Raw genomic sequence first — 11,865 nt, forward strand, 5'->3', positions numbered from 1 at the left:
CTCTGATTACTTCCCATTCAGTTTATAGGAAATAAACTGAGAGTTTCTGGAGAGGATGGTGGTATGGGGATGGATAATTGGGTGAGGGGCGTTAAGACGGGCATGTGATGTGATGAACACTGAGTGTTACATGCAACTGATGAATTCTTGAATTCTACAATCTGAAACTAATGATGTGCTCTATGTTGGCTAATTGAATTTATATACAAGTTTTTAAAAAAAGAAGAAAGAAAGAACCCCCTCTTTCCCAAAACAGAGCCAATGTTGAAAAAGAAAACAACTCTAAAAATTAGAGCTATAACTGAGATCATAGGATTTGATAGTGATTACAAAATTTGCTGTTATGCTTACCATTACATTCTATCTGGTCACACAGTTTAAAGTCAATACTTTATTTTCAGTGGTCTGGGTTTTGTGGTCCCTTTTTAATAATTGAGGACATAGAAATCTCTATCATAATTTCCTGCCTGATCATCATTGTAGCTAGTGACATTAATTTAACTATGTGTTGACTCAAGAATAAGTCTCTGATTGCTCCTTCTAATTTGACTTGGGAATTAAGTCAATGTCAAGTATAAGTTATAGGCTGTTATATCATTTCAGTTTTGGTACATCCAAAGTTTAATGTAGCACTGCACACATACACAAAATAGATCTATTAAAAAATATGACTGCTTATCTTTATAGAGTGAATTCATAGAAAAATGCTGTTTATAAAGCTATGTTTTTGTCTTCACTACCACTAACAATGAAAGAAAGATAAGCTTCAGGTGCAGAATATAAATTCAATAGATTATATTTGTTCATCAACACAAAGGTGTTCCTCGATATACCCCTAAACCTTAAGCATGATTAATGGGACATTGGGCTGCTAGAGCTGGTGTCTTTTGGTCCATATGTAGAATTATATAATTCACAGCTGTTGGTGATTAATCACAGGTACTGGCTCATGCGTTTATTCTCTACTCCTTAGAAGAGCAAAAATATAATGGTGTGTGTGTATGTAATTTGAGTAAACAAATTTTGAACACGTGTAAGGCTGATTTATCAGTTTCCAATTCATTAATGGGGAGCTTTTGCTTTCCCAGTGAATATAATCAGTGAAACATCTGGAAGTATGTTTCTATTGGGCTTGTTTATATAAACTTTGTTTATATAACAAATTACAGTTGTATAATTTGTGACTGAAACCGTGCTTAGGTGGTATAAATGAGCTACTTCCTTAGAGATTCTCAAGTTGTGCAAGAGGCAGGTGTTGAAGTGACCCAGAATCTAGGAGTCTTTAAATGGAATTTCTAATAGATCTGCTATTTTTCTTTGCCACATCAGCAAGTACAAAAATGATCTACTATTTCAACAGCCCTAGTGGAGATCAGACTGTCATGGAGTAGATTTAGATTTAATTTAACTTTCTTTATCTTCATCCTACCTCACAAATTATTACGTATTTGTGCATTTTCTTATAACTAAGTTAAAGTTCTCCTCCCCTAAACGTTTTGATTAATATACTACATCTGATATTTCTCTCTTCTTCTTTTTTTAAATAATAGTAAGTATTTAATATAATAAGTATTTCACTGACAAATTATTACTTGTGTTCAGAGGAAATGCAAACACTATAACTAATTAAATGCTACTACAATACACACCATCTTCATTTCCAGTTCACCTGGTGCGTTGCTACATTTCTTTAGTAGAAATTCCTCCTGCTGTTTTGAGAAAACCAGTTTCATGAATGGTTCTAAAACGAATTCCAGCTGATAACTCAAAGTGTGTTTCACAACGTCCCCAACTTACTCGGGTCTTTCAGTTCTTTCTTTCTAGCTTCTAGCTTCTTCTTTTGACTGTGAAGGTTGGTGTTTTTTTTTTGTTTGTTTGTTTTGTTGTTTTTTTTTTTTTCATCTAGAACACGAGATGTTTCATTGCTCTCACTGAAACATCACATACTTCAAGGAAACAAAGTGCTGTAGGACAGGTTCTCCAAGGAAGAGCCTCTGAGAGTCTGAGACTGACATGCATGAGGTTCATTGGAGATTGCTCTTGTGAACAGCTAAGAAACATGATTGCAGCCATGAAGCAATTGCAACTGTGGTCTCAGACAACCCTACAGGAAGCCTTCCATCTGGGATGGCTCTTCAGAATTTTTATGTTTGGAGGCAAGAAGTCAGGATTTTATCTCCTGTGTCTACCAGTCATTGAATGCAGGCCACCCTTGGGGTGGGGCTGACCTTGGCTGAGGCTAATTCCTGTAGAGAGAGAGAGAATCAGAGAGCTGTAGACCAACATTCCCAGCAACGGAAGAAGTGAGTGTTTCCGTCCTGAGGAGGATTTCAGAGCAGCACAACACAGTATCCACTCTAACAAGCTGCAGAACTTTTGGTACAACGTTTGCAATGGCAGTTGTGAATGATGATTTACTTGTGTGTTATACACACAAGAGCATTACAACCATTCAAGTAAACTATGGCCTGTAGGTAGTGGATAGTCATGCTATAGAATAATTGGGATGTTATCTTTATCTTTAGATAACTTTAGAAATGCCAGCCTCTGATTTCCCACGGAGACCCTAGGGAAGTTACAATCAAGATTATAATTAGCTTAATGAGAATAATTTGTAAAGAATCCCGTGAGTTAGACCAAGAAAGAAACATCTCCACATGTGAAGCTTTGAACGTCTATTTATTTCATCCTTTAAATGAATCCTAAGATGTTTTGTTTTTAGAGATTTTATCAAAATGACATTGAAGATTTCTCATATTTTTATTTTACTCCTAATAGATTTTCAACAATGTTAGGGCCATGTATTAGTATTATTTAAAAAATATTTCTATCAATCTGGGTTTAAAAGTTATAAATAATTACATGGACTACTAAATGAAATAATAGAGCTAGAATCTAAGGGTCAAATGAATCTATTTTAAAGCTAGGTTTAAATTGAAGAGGACTCTAGTAGTTGAATAATACACATTTTGATGCTTATTGACACAATTATTGCCATGGCAAAAATAAATCCAGATGGGTGGTGAGCATTAAAGTGGCAAAGTGGCATAATTGAATCAAACACATAAAAATTGCTAGTTGAATGAACAGGTCAATTTGCATTTAACACTGAGGGATCAACTGGTATTTGGAAGGAGTGTTCGTGACAGATGCATAGTTATATAGTCCTAGTTCAGTCAATTAACAAACAATTGACAGATGTGCTCAGGGTGCTGAGCAATTATTTGAATAAAAATGTTTAGAATTGTTTCTTAAACTTCAAAGTTTATCAGATGTGATTGTAATAAATTATTTTTATAAACGGAACTAAACAAATGAACATATTCATTAAAGGTTCAACAGTATAATGAACTCATCCTCATGGTTTGCTTAATGGAACAATCCATCTGATCTTGGTCTGTCGTAAATGACGACAATAGCAAAAAGAAGTCTTCTATAGAGTAAACATCAATTTGGTATAGTAGGAGAACCCCGCACATCAGACATTGGATAAAGAGAAATAACAAAAGAACCATACTCACTGTAAAGTTTTGATTATCAGTGGACATTGCCCTCATAGAATTTTGTACTAACTTGGTTAGCTTAATTTTTTCTTTAAGCTCAGGATATAAAACTTCATTTTCTTTATGTTGTGCTAGAGAAAAATGGTTCCTAGGTCACATGTTCTACCTTTACCCTCAGATTAGGAGTCATGTAGCAGACATCCCTCTAAAGTTTTAATAATTCAATTTTCTTCTTGCTAAAGTATATCCTTCAGCAAGACTTTCAGTGAGGACCTACAGACAACATTTTGTTTGTGCTTTTGTGTTTATGAATATCTAGGCAAGGAGTCTGTTTCTCCCTTTCCCTCTGCCCCTCCCCCTGCTCCTTCTCTCTCTCTCTCTCAAATAAATAAATAAAATCCTTTAAAAAGTTTGGAAAGTGAGGGAAAAAAATAGGGGAACAAAGTAACTGACCTATCAAACTTAAAAATACTAAAATTGTGACCATCACTACTAACTGTTTGAAGAGGGCTTAAAAACAAGGTCAAGTACCTAAAGAAAATATAATTTGTTACATAACTTTGAATCTTTTGAAAAATGATAGTAATTATTGATTAACTTTAGACTTTAGTAGGAAGAAATAAAATTAAGTGTGTATGTTAAAATTTCAAAGGAAACAAAACCATTGGTGTAATAGAAATAGAATATTTAATTTCATTTTTTTTTTTTTAAGATTTTAAAAAATTTATTCATGAGAGACATTGAGAAGAGAGGCAGAGACAGAGGGAGAAGCAGGCTCCTGAACAGGCAGAGAGAGAGCAGGGAGCACGATGTGGGTCTTGATTCCAGGACCCTAGAATCATGACTTGAATGAAAGGCAGATGCTTAGTCACCCAAGCCACCCAGACGCCCCTAGAATGTTTAATTTCTTTTTTTTTAATTTTTTATTTTTTATAAACATATATTTTTATCCCCAGAGGTACAGGTCTGTGAATCGCCAGGTTTACACACTTCACAGTACTCACCAAAGCACATATCCTCCCCAATGTCCATAATAGATTGTTTAATTTCTTTTTTTTTCTTTTTTTTAAAGATTCCATTTATTTATTTGACAGGCAAAAACCACAAGCAGGCAGAGAGGCAGGCAGAGAGAGAGAAGGAGGAAGCAGGCTCCCTGCCGAGCAGAGAGCCCAATGCGGGGCTCGATCCCAGGACCCTGGGATCATGACCCGAGCCGAAGGCAGAGGCCCCAACCCACTGAGCCACCCAGGCGCCCCTAGAATGTTTAATTTCTAACCAGGAAAAAAATTCTATCAAGTCAACAGGAGGCAGGAAAGAAAAGAAAAGAAAATGAAACACACAAGATACAAGAAAAGAATAGTAAACTAATAACCTTAGTTTAAAATGTAACAAATATAAATATATTAGTAATTAGAAGAAATGTAATAAATTAATTATCCTATTAGAAGACTAAGACTATCAGATTTGATTTAAAATTAAATAGCTATGTATTGTTGGCAAACAATAATGCCTTATAAAAGAAAGGTTGGAAACCGAGAAATGATTAAAAATTATTCTATATAAACATTAACCAAAGAGACAAAGAATAGTTTTATCAGAAATAGAATTAGTTCTATTTCTACCTTCCCAGTGTGGATAACTTTTATTTCTTTTTTTGCCTAATTACTCTGGTTAGGACTTCCAATATTATGTTGATGGGAGTGGTAAAAGTATATATTCTTGTCTTGTTCCTTATCTTAAAGGAAATGCTTTCAACTTTTTACAACTGAGTATAATTATTAACTGTGGGCTTGTCATATATGGACTTTACTAGGTTGAGTTACATTCCTTCTATACTTGCAGAGAACTTTTATTATGAAAGAATATTGAATTTTGTAAAATGCTTTTTCCCATCTACTGAGATGATCATGACTTTTACCCTTTATTCTGTTAATGTGGTGTCTTATATTTATTGACTTATAAATGTTGAGTCACCCTTCCATTTCATGGATAAGCCCCACTTGATCATTGTAGATGGTCCTTTTAATGTGTAGTTGACTTGAGTTTGCTAGTATTTTGCTGGGATTTTTACATTTATGTTCATCCCGGATACTGGCCTGTCTTTTTTAATTTATTTGTTTACTACACTTGATCTTAGCCAAAAGGTCAAGAAGTGATATTTATTTCTTTATTTAATGTCATCAAGTTCAGAAGGCAGCGTCCTATAAGTCATTTTGGTATTTATTGAACATTGATTACATGCCGGGCATTATGATAATTTCTTTCTTTTCTTTCATAGTTGAGTTTTTATTGGTTATTCTGAAGATCAGTACAGACATCTCAATTTATACCCAATTCTTAACATATGTACAGAAAAATCTAAAAAAAAATCATGTAGTTGTGATTATTTTCTAAAAGTTATTCCAGTGACCTCCCAGCTTAAAATCTGGAGGCAAATTTTCCTTAGCAGTCTATCAAGTACCAATGTCTCCAAATGTTGATACACTGTTACATTGTTATGCCCCATTAATTCACAGTTTAATATCATATACACTACATACTCAAATTTTCAATCTTACACACCACATTAACAGAGTTTCTAGAAAACTGGACTACCACAATGAAGATGTGACACAGTGCACAAAATTCTGACGGGCAGAGCCAAGATCAAGGATTGGGTTTCTTTAGGAGACAATTCTACCAAAAACAACACGGCAATAGAAGTAATTGAAAATGTTCAAGACGTATTAAATGCATGATTGACTCCAAATTGCCATTTAATGTGGTATGCTTCATATTATAGAATAGAAAAACTATCCCATCCATGGAATGTTAAGCTGACACCCTAAGAAATCAAAGCCTTCCACACTCAACATCCCACTCCTTTCTGACCGCATCAGAAAATACACCACTAGCACAGGATTTTGCCTCTAAAAAAAAAAAAGCATTTACACTTAGAAATTGGGTTGAGGTGGGATTCCCTCCTTCTTAAAAACGTTTTTAGAGTTAGTAAAACACTTGCATTTACACAGCAGTGGATAAAAATATTCCTCAGAAGAGTCCAAGAAGGGGGTCAGGAGCAACTGCTAAGACAGGGTCATGATTTTAATTAGACTTGGCTTCTTTCTCTCCTGTTTCATCAGAAGCCCGACTCGCCTCATTTTCAGTTTCTCTGTTCTCTGCTGGGAAGTCTGTCTTCGGGTCTTCGGTGGTCACTTGTAGTCACTTGAGCCTGCTTTGCCCTCGCTCGCCTCTTCCCCTTTGTTTGCGCTTCCGTGTCTGAAGACTTATCCTGTCCTGTCCCCTTTCTGCCTTCCTTTCCACTTTTTTTTCCCCAAGATTTTATTTATTTATTTGAGAGAGAGAGAGAGAGAATAAGAGACAAAGAGAACATGAGAGGGAAGAGGTCAGAGGGAGAAGCAGGCTCCCCGCCAAGCAGGGAGCGCGATGTGGGACTCGATCCCTGGACTCCAGGATCATGACCTGAGACTTTTGCAGGAGCAGGTTTGGCCGACAGCCTCGCAGATCTCCTCTTGGGCCCCTTTGCCACAGTCTTAACAGAGCTGACCTTCATCTAGGCCATGGCGGTGGCAGGGCCCAGAGCACCCAGAGCCTTCGCAGAGGTGGGGAGCCTGGCCTCTGCTGCACCGTCCACCGTCTGAGGTGCTATGAGCCACCTGATAATCTCTGAAGATAGCCTGAGATGTAGCAGTTTTTGTTTCAAAGAACTCAATCTACCCAGTGACACAGACTCATCATTAAACAACAAGAACAACAAAAACCCAAACAAGCAAGAAAACCCAAAAAACAAAAAACAAAAACAAAAACAAAACCCTAAAAACCAAACCAAAGCAACAAACCAAATACCTATAGGCTGAAAGAGAAAGAGGACTAAGAAAGGAATTTGAAAATAGAATTTCAGAGATCTTTGTAAGGAGCAAATTAGATATGTTGGAAGATTAGTGAATAGTTTTGAGCAAGGGGGCAAGTGGTTGTAGACTATTATTATTTTTTTTAAGATTTTATTTATTTATTTGACAAATCACAAGTAGGCAGAGAGGCAGGCAGAGAGAGAGGAGGAAGCAGGCTCCCTGCTGAGCAGAGAGCCCGATGCGGGGCTCTATCCCAGGACCCTGAGACCATGACCTGAGCCGAAGGCAGAGGCTTTAACCCATTGAGCCACCCAGGCGCCCCAGTTGTAGACTATTATTAAGGGAAGTTTCCACATTCCAGTTTTATAAAGATCAACGTTAGAAAACTTAATTTATTTCATGGAAATAAAAGGAGATAAAACGTGATTAGTGCCTGTGCAAGTCTTAAAGACCCTTAAGAGTACATTTCAGCAACCAAAGGTAAATATGTATAGTGAAATGTTAAAGACAGTTCCCTTAAAATTAAAAACAAGGCAAGAATTGTAATGGGCACTGTGATAATTCAATATGGTAATGGAGCAAGGCACAATGTGGAATAAATGCAGTAAAGAAGTTTTGCAGATGATATACTTGAATACCGAAGAAAACCAAGAAACCGAACTAAAAATGTATTCGAACTAAAAAGAAAATGTATTAAGATGGCTGGCTACAAAATATCAGGTTTTCCTTTCCTACTAGTGTCACAGGATATTACGTTGGAAGCTTTGTCTGAACTCCAAGTTACAATGTGCTGTGAGTCAGATTATAAACCGAAATTTCAAAGAACGTGTCTGTGAAACTGCCGAATGAGTCATACACAGGATCTAAAATGGTACGTTCGCTAGAGATGCAGCAGGATTTGGTGAGAACGAGTATGGAACATTCTGTGTTGCAGTCCCATCTTCCATCCAAGGGCAGGGAGGGATAACAGACCCTCTTCCTCAAATGTAATGAGGCATATTGGATTGGTTTCTGATGCATGCTGGTGGAACTTGAGACCAAAGATTACGGCTGGCAGTTTCGTGTGACGAGGTGATTACGTTTCCTCAGATACGCTACAGGGAAAGCTGGTGTCTGGTTGTTCTTTCCCCTTCCTCTTTCCTGCTGCCAGCTGGCATCGGAGCACTTATCTTTGAGCTTGAGATGACCTTGGCACTGAAGACGCTAAAAGGAGACTGATAATTATGGAGCCACCATTCTTGTCCCAAGCAGCCTCCTTTACATGAATTCCTTTACATGAGAAAGGAATACGCTACCTTATTTAAAAAACTGTTCCTTGGGGCTTTCTGTTCATCGCAGCTGAAACGAAACCTCTCACTCGAACTTTTTTCTTATTTAATCATCCCAACTTGAGAGGTTTAGCAATGAGGAATAATAAGTTTACAGCTAATAAGTGGAGGCTTTTGAAAAAACATTGAGGTAGTGGTGAAGAAGTATTAATGAAATAAGTTTCAGGAGGACTCCTGGATGGCTCAGTCCGTTAAGCCTCAGACTCTTGATTTGGGCTCAGCTCAGGATGAGATTGAGATTTTAGATCCTATAAACTTTACCATTACAATAAAGAAGAAAAACTCTGTATGTAGTTAGAGAAGTGGCTAGTTTGGGGAGGTTGATTTTTTTTTTCTTTTGAGTTTCCCAATATCCTTGCAAGTGACACACCAGGTAGGTGGTATTTGGGACCATGTGAAGAGGAGTGAAAATTAAGTCTTGCAAAACTGTATTTCATTTCAAGTATAATAATATTTAATAAGCATACGGTACACCCGAGAACAAACAGTAGTCATTTCACTTCCTGCTTAAATTTCAATAACTTGAATTTGATGTTTTTTTCTGTTTCTAGGAGTCCGTGTAATCCAATTGTTTTAATTTTCCTCAGGACATCCCAAATACAAATTCTTTTTCTTTTCCATTGCTTAGAGGTTAGTTGCTTCCTTTTGTCTGTCTCGAGGCATTTGTTCAGATGTCATCTAAGAAAAAGAAACCGTGGCATGATCTTTTTATCAAGAATAGAATTAATCGGGATGGGGGCACCTGGGTGGCTCAGTGGGTTTAAGCCTCTGCCTTCGGCTCAGGTCATGATCTCAGGGTCCTGGGATCAAGCTCCGCATGTGGCTCTCTGCTCAGCAGGGAGCCTGCTTCCTCCTCTCTCTCTGTCTGCCTCTCTGCCTACTTGGGATCTCTCTCTCTGTCAAATAAATAAATAAAATCTTAAAAAAAAAAAAAGAATTAATCGGGACACCTAGGTGGCTTAGTTGGTTAAGCGGCTGCCTTCTGCTAAGGTCATGATCCCAGCATCCTGGGATCGAGTCCCGCATGGGGTCAGGTTCCTTGCATCTCCCTTTGCCTCTGTCTGCCACTCTGCCTGCCTGTACTCTGTCTCTGTGACAAATAAATAAATAAAATCTTTAAAAAAAAAGTAGAATTAATCAACTAAATACAGTGTTTGCTAAGTAAATTATTTTTCCATATAGTATATTTACTTATAGGAAAAATTTTCCTCAATCTATCCTCCAGTTTTGAGCTGAATGGAAATTTTTGAAGTTAAAAAAATGATATATTACATAGCCATTTTATATTAACTTTTGTAAAACTAGATTGAGATCCCAAATTAAGTTTAAAGATTCAGGCATGTTTGAGTGATTGCTGGGATGGGTTGTAGAAGTTTAGACTTAATAGCAACCCAAGAAGGCTGTAAATCCTTGTCTAACACTGAGACCCCACTGCATTGTTCCTGGCTTCCAGAATTTTCTTCCTAGATATTTATTGAACCAATAGGTTAATGGAAGGATGGATGAGTGGACGGATATAAGAGAGAGGGAGCCCTTCTTGTGAATGATAAAGCGGAGTAGAGATGACTATGGAATCCGTTTCTGGAATATCAGGAGGTAAAGCACTGTAGTGAGCAGAAGATCTGCCCCTGATATTGTTTCCTCTCCCACTTGGCTGCACTGAATTCATGTCCAAGTCCAGAGGATATCAGGGAACTGTGAATGATGACTATAAGAGAGGTTTCATTAAACTTCAGTAAGACTTGAAATACAAGTAGCAGTGCTGAAATGCTATGAATCAAACCCTTCTTCCCCACATTGCAGCAAAGCACGGTGACATTTTGAGAGACTGTCCGTACAGCAGTGAGTTTATTCATGACCAGTTGTAATGCATCTTCTGAGAGTCACAGTCGTTACTGAGGGACATTTGACATGTGGCCACGGCCACCATTGACAGGTGTTGGAGGAAACAGCCAGTAACATTTGAGTTCTGTGAATGTGGCTTAATTACGGAGCCAGGACCAGAGCCCTGCCCTAAAAGTGAGTGCTTCTTTGACTTTCTATACCCAAGATATTTTTCTTGCTCTACCCTATCCTGGTTTTATTTAATTAATACCCCTTAGTTCATCATAACAAGAGAATGCTAGGTTAAAAAAAATATTTCACTATCTTCACTATCCACTGATGAAGTCTCTTAACAAGCAAATATGTAAAAGGCAAAGCTAACGATCTTGACCCTAGGTAATTGCTTTTGGTGGAAAATGACTGAATACATATAAAGTCCACATTGTCAGACATATATTAGATATTACAATTTCTACCCAACTTCCTCATACTTCGTTTGAGGTCCCTCTTGGGAGTAACTAGATAGATAGAAGATTAGAATATAATCATTGCCCTTGGGAACTTAACATTTATTTATTTTAGTAGAATTTTTCCCTCTTAGCAATTATAATAAATGTAAAATGACTAGTCTGCATTCTTTTCCTTCATTTTGTGGCTAAGCTGGACATTTTTAAAAAGTTTTAAAACCACATGAAAATTATATAGTGATGTGTACCACACTGACAGGCAAACTTGTGTGCTTGGAGCGCTGCTCAGAAAAGCTATTGTTTTCCTTCCACAGAGAATGATGGCAAGTAGGTAGGACCAATTTTGGTGAATGTAGGCTGGTGTGGGACCTAATTGTAAAAATAGAAGTGTCCTGAATAATCTGTTATGTTGGCAGCAGATCTAAGGACTATGGGCAAATACTTATGAAGATTTAAGAAAATGAAGACAAGCAAAGACAGATCTGCCTTCACCATAGTAGTTAAGAAATCCTTCATTTGGTTAGTACTGCAGAGAAATTTCATTTAGATTTTAACTTTTTGATATATAATTCACAAAGGGAATTTGTCTCACTTCAAAAATAACTCTTCAAGTATTAAACAAGAGAATAAATTTTTTTACACTAGGAAAATATTTGAGATTTTTCTGACAAAAAGCTGTTCTAGGAGAGAAAGAGAGAAGCAAAGAGCAAAGCAAAACAAAACAAATACTTTGTTCTCTAGAGTTTTCCTAACAAAAGTCTTGCATTTGTGTCTGTGGAAAGTGTACAGGGCAGTTTTGCCAACCATATGTTGTCAGAATGTAACATTTTTTCCCAAAGGTTATACGCTTCTGTTTATTTCATTTATCTCTAATGTGGGCTAGTTCCATACC

The 11,865-nt window shown here is 37.0% G+C and overlaps 1 pseudogene; it reads right to left on the bottom strand.

Moving 5' to 3' along the window:
* Positions 1–6,587: 6,587 nt before the first annotated feature.
* On the bottom strand, positions 6,588–7,065 carry LOC123391950 (annotated as a pseudogene).
* Between the last annotated feature and the right edge of the window lie 4,800 nt (positions 7,066–11,865).

The sequence above is a fragment of the Mustela putorius genome, unplaced genomic scaffold (assembly GCF_011764305.1).
Source record: "Mustela putorius furo isolate JIRA1106 unplaced genomic scaffold, ASM1176430v1.1 tig00000407_pilon_pilon_pilon, whole genome shotgun sequence".
In the NCBI taxonomy this organism is placed as follows: Eukaryota; Metazoa; Chordata; class Mammalia; order Carnivora; family Mustelidae; genus Mustela; species Mustela putorius.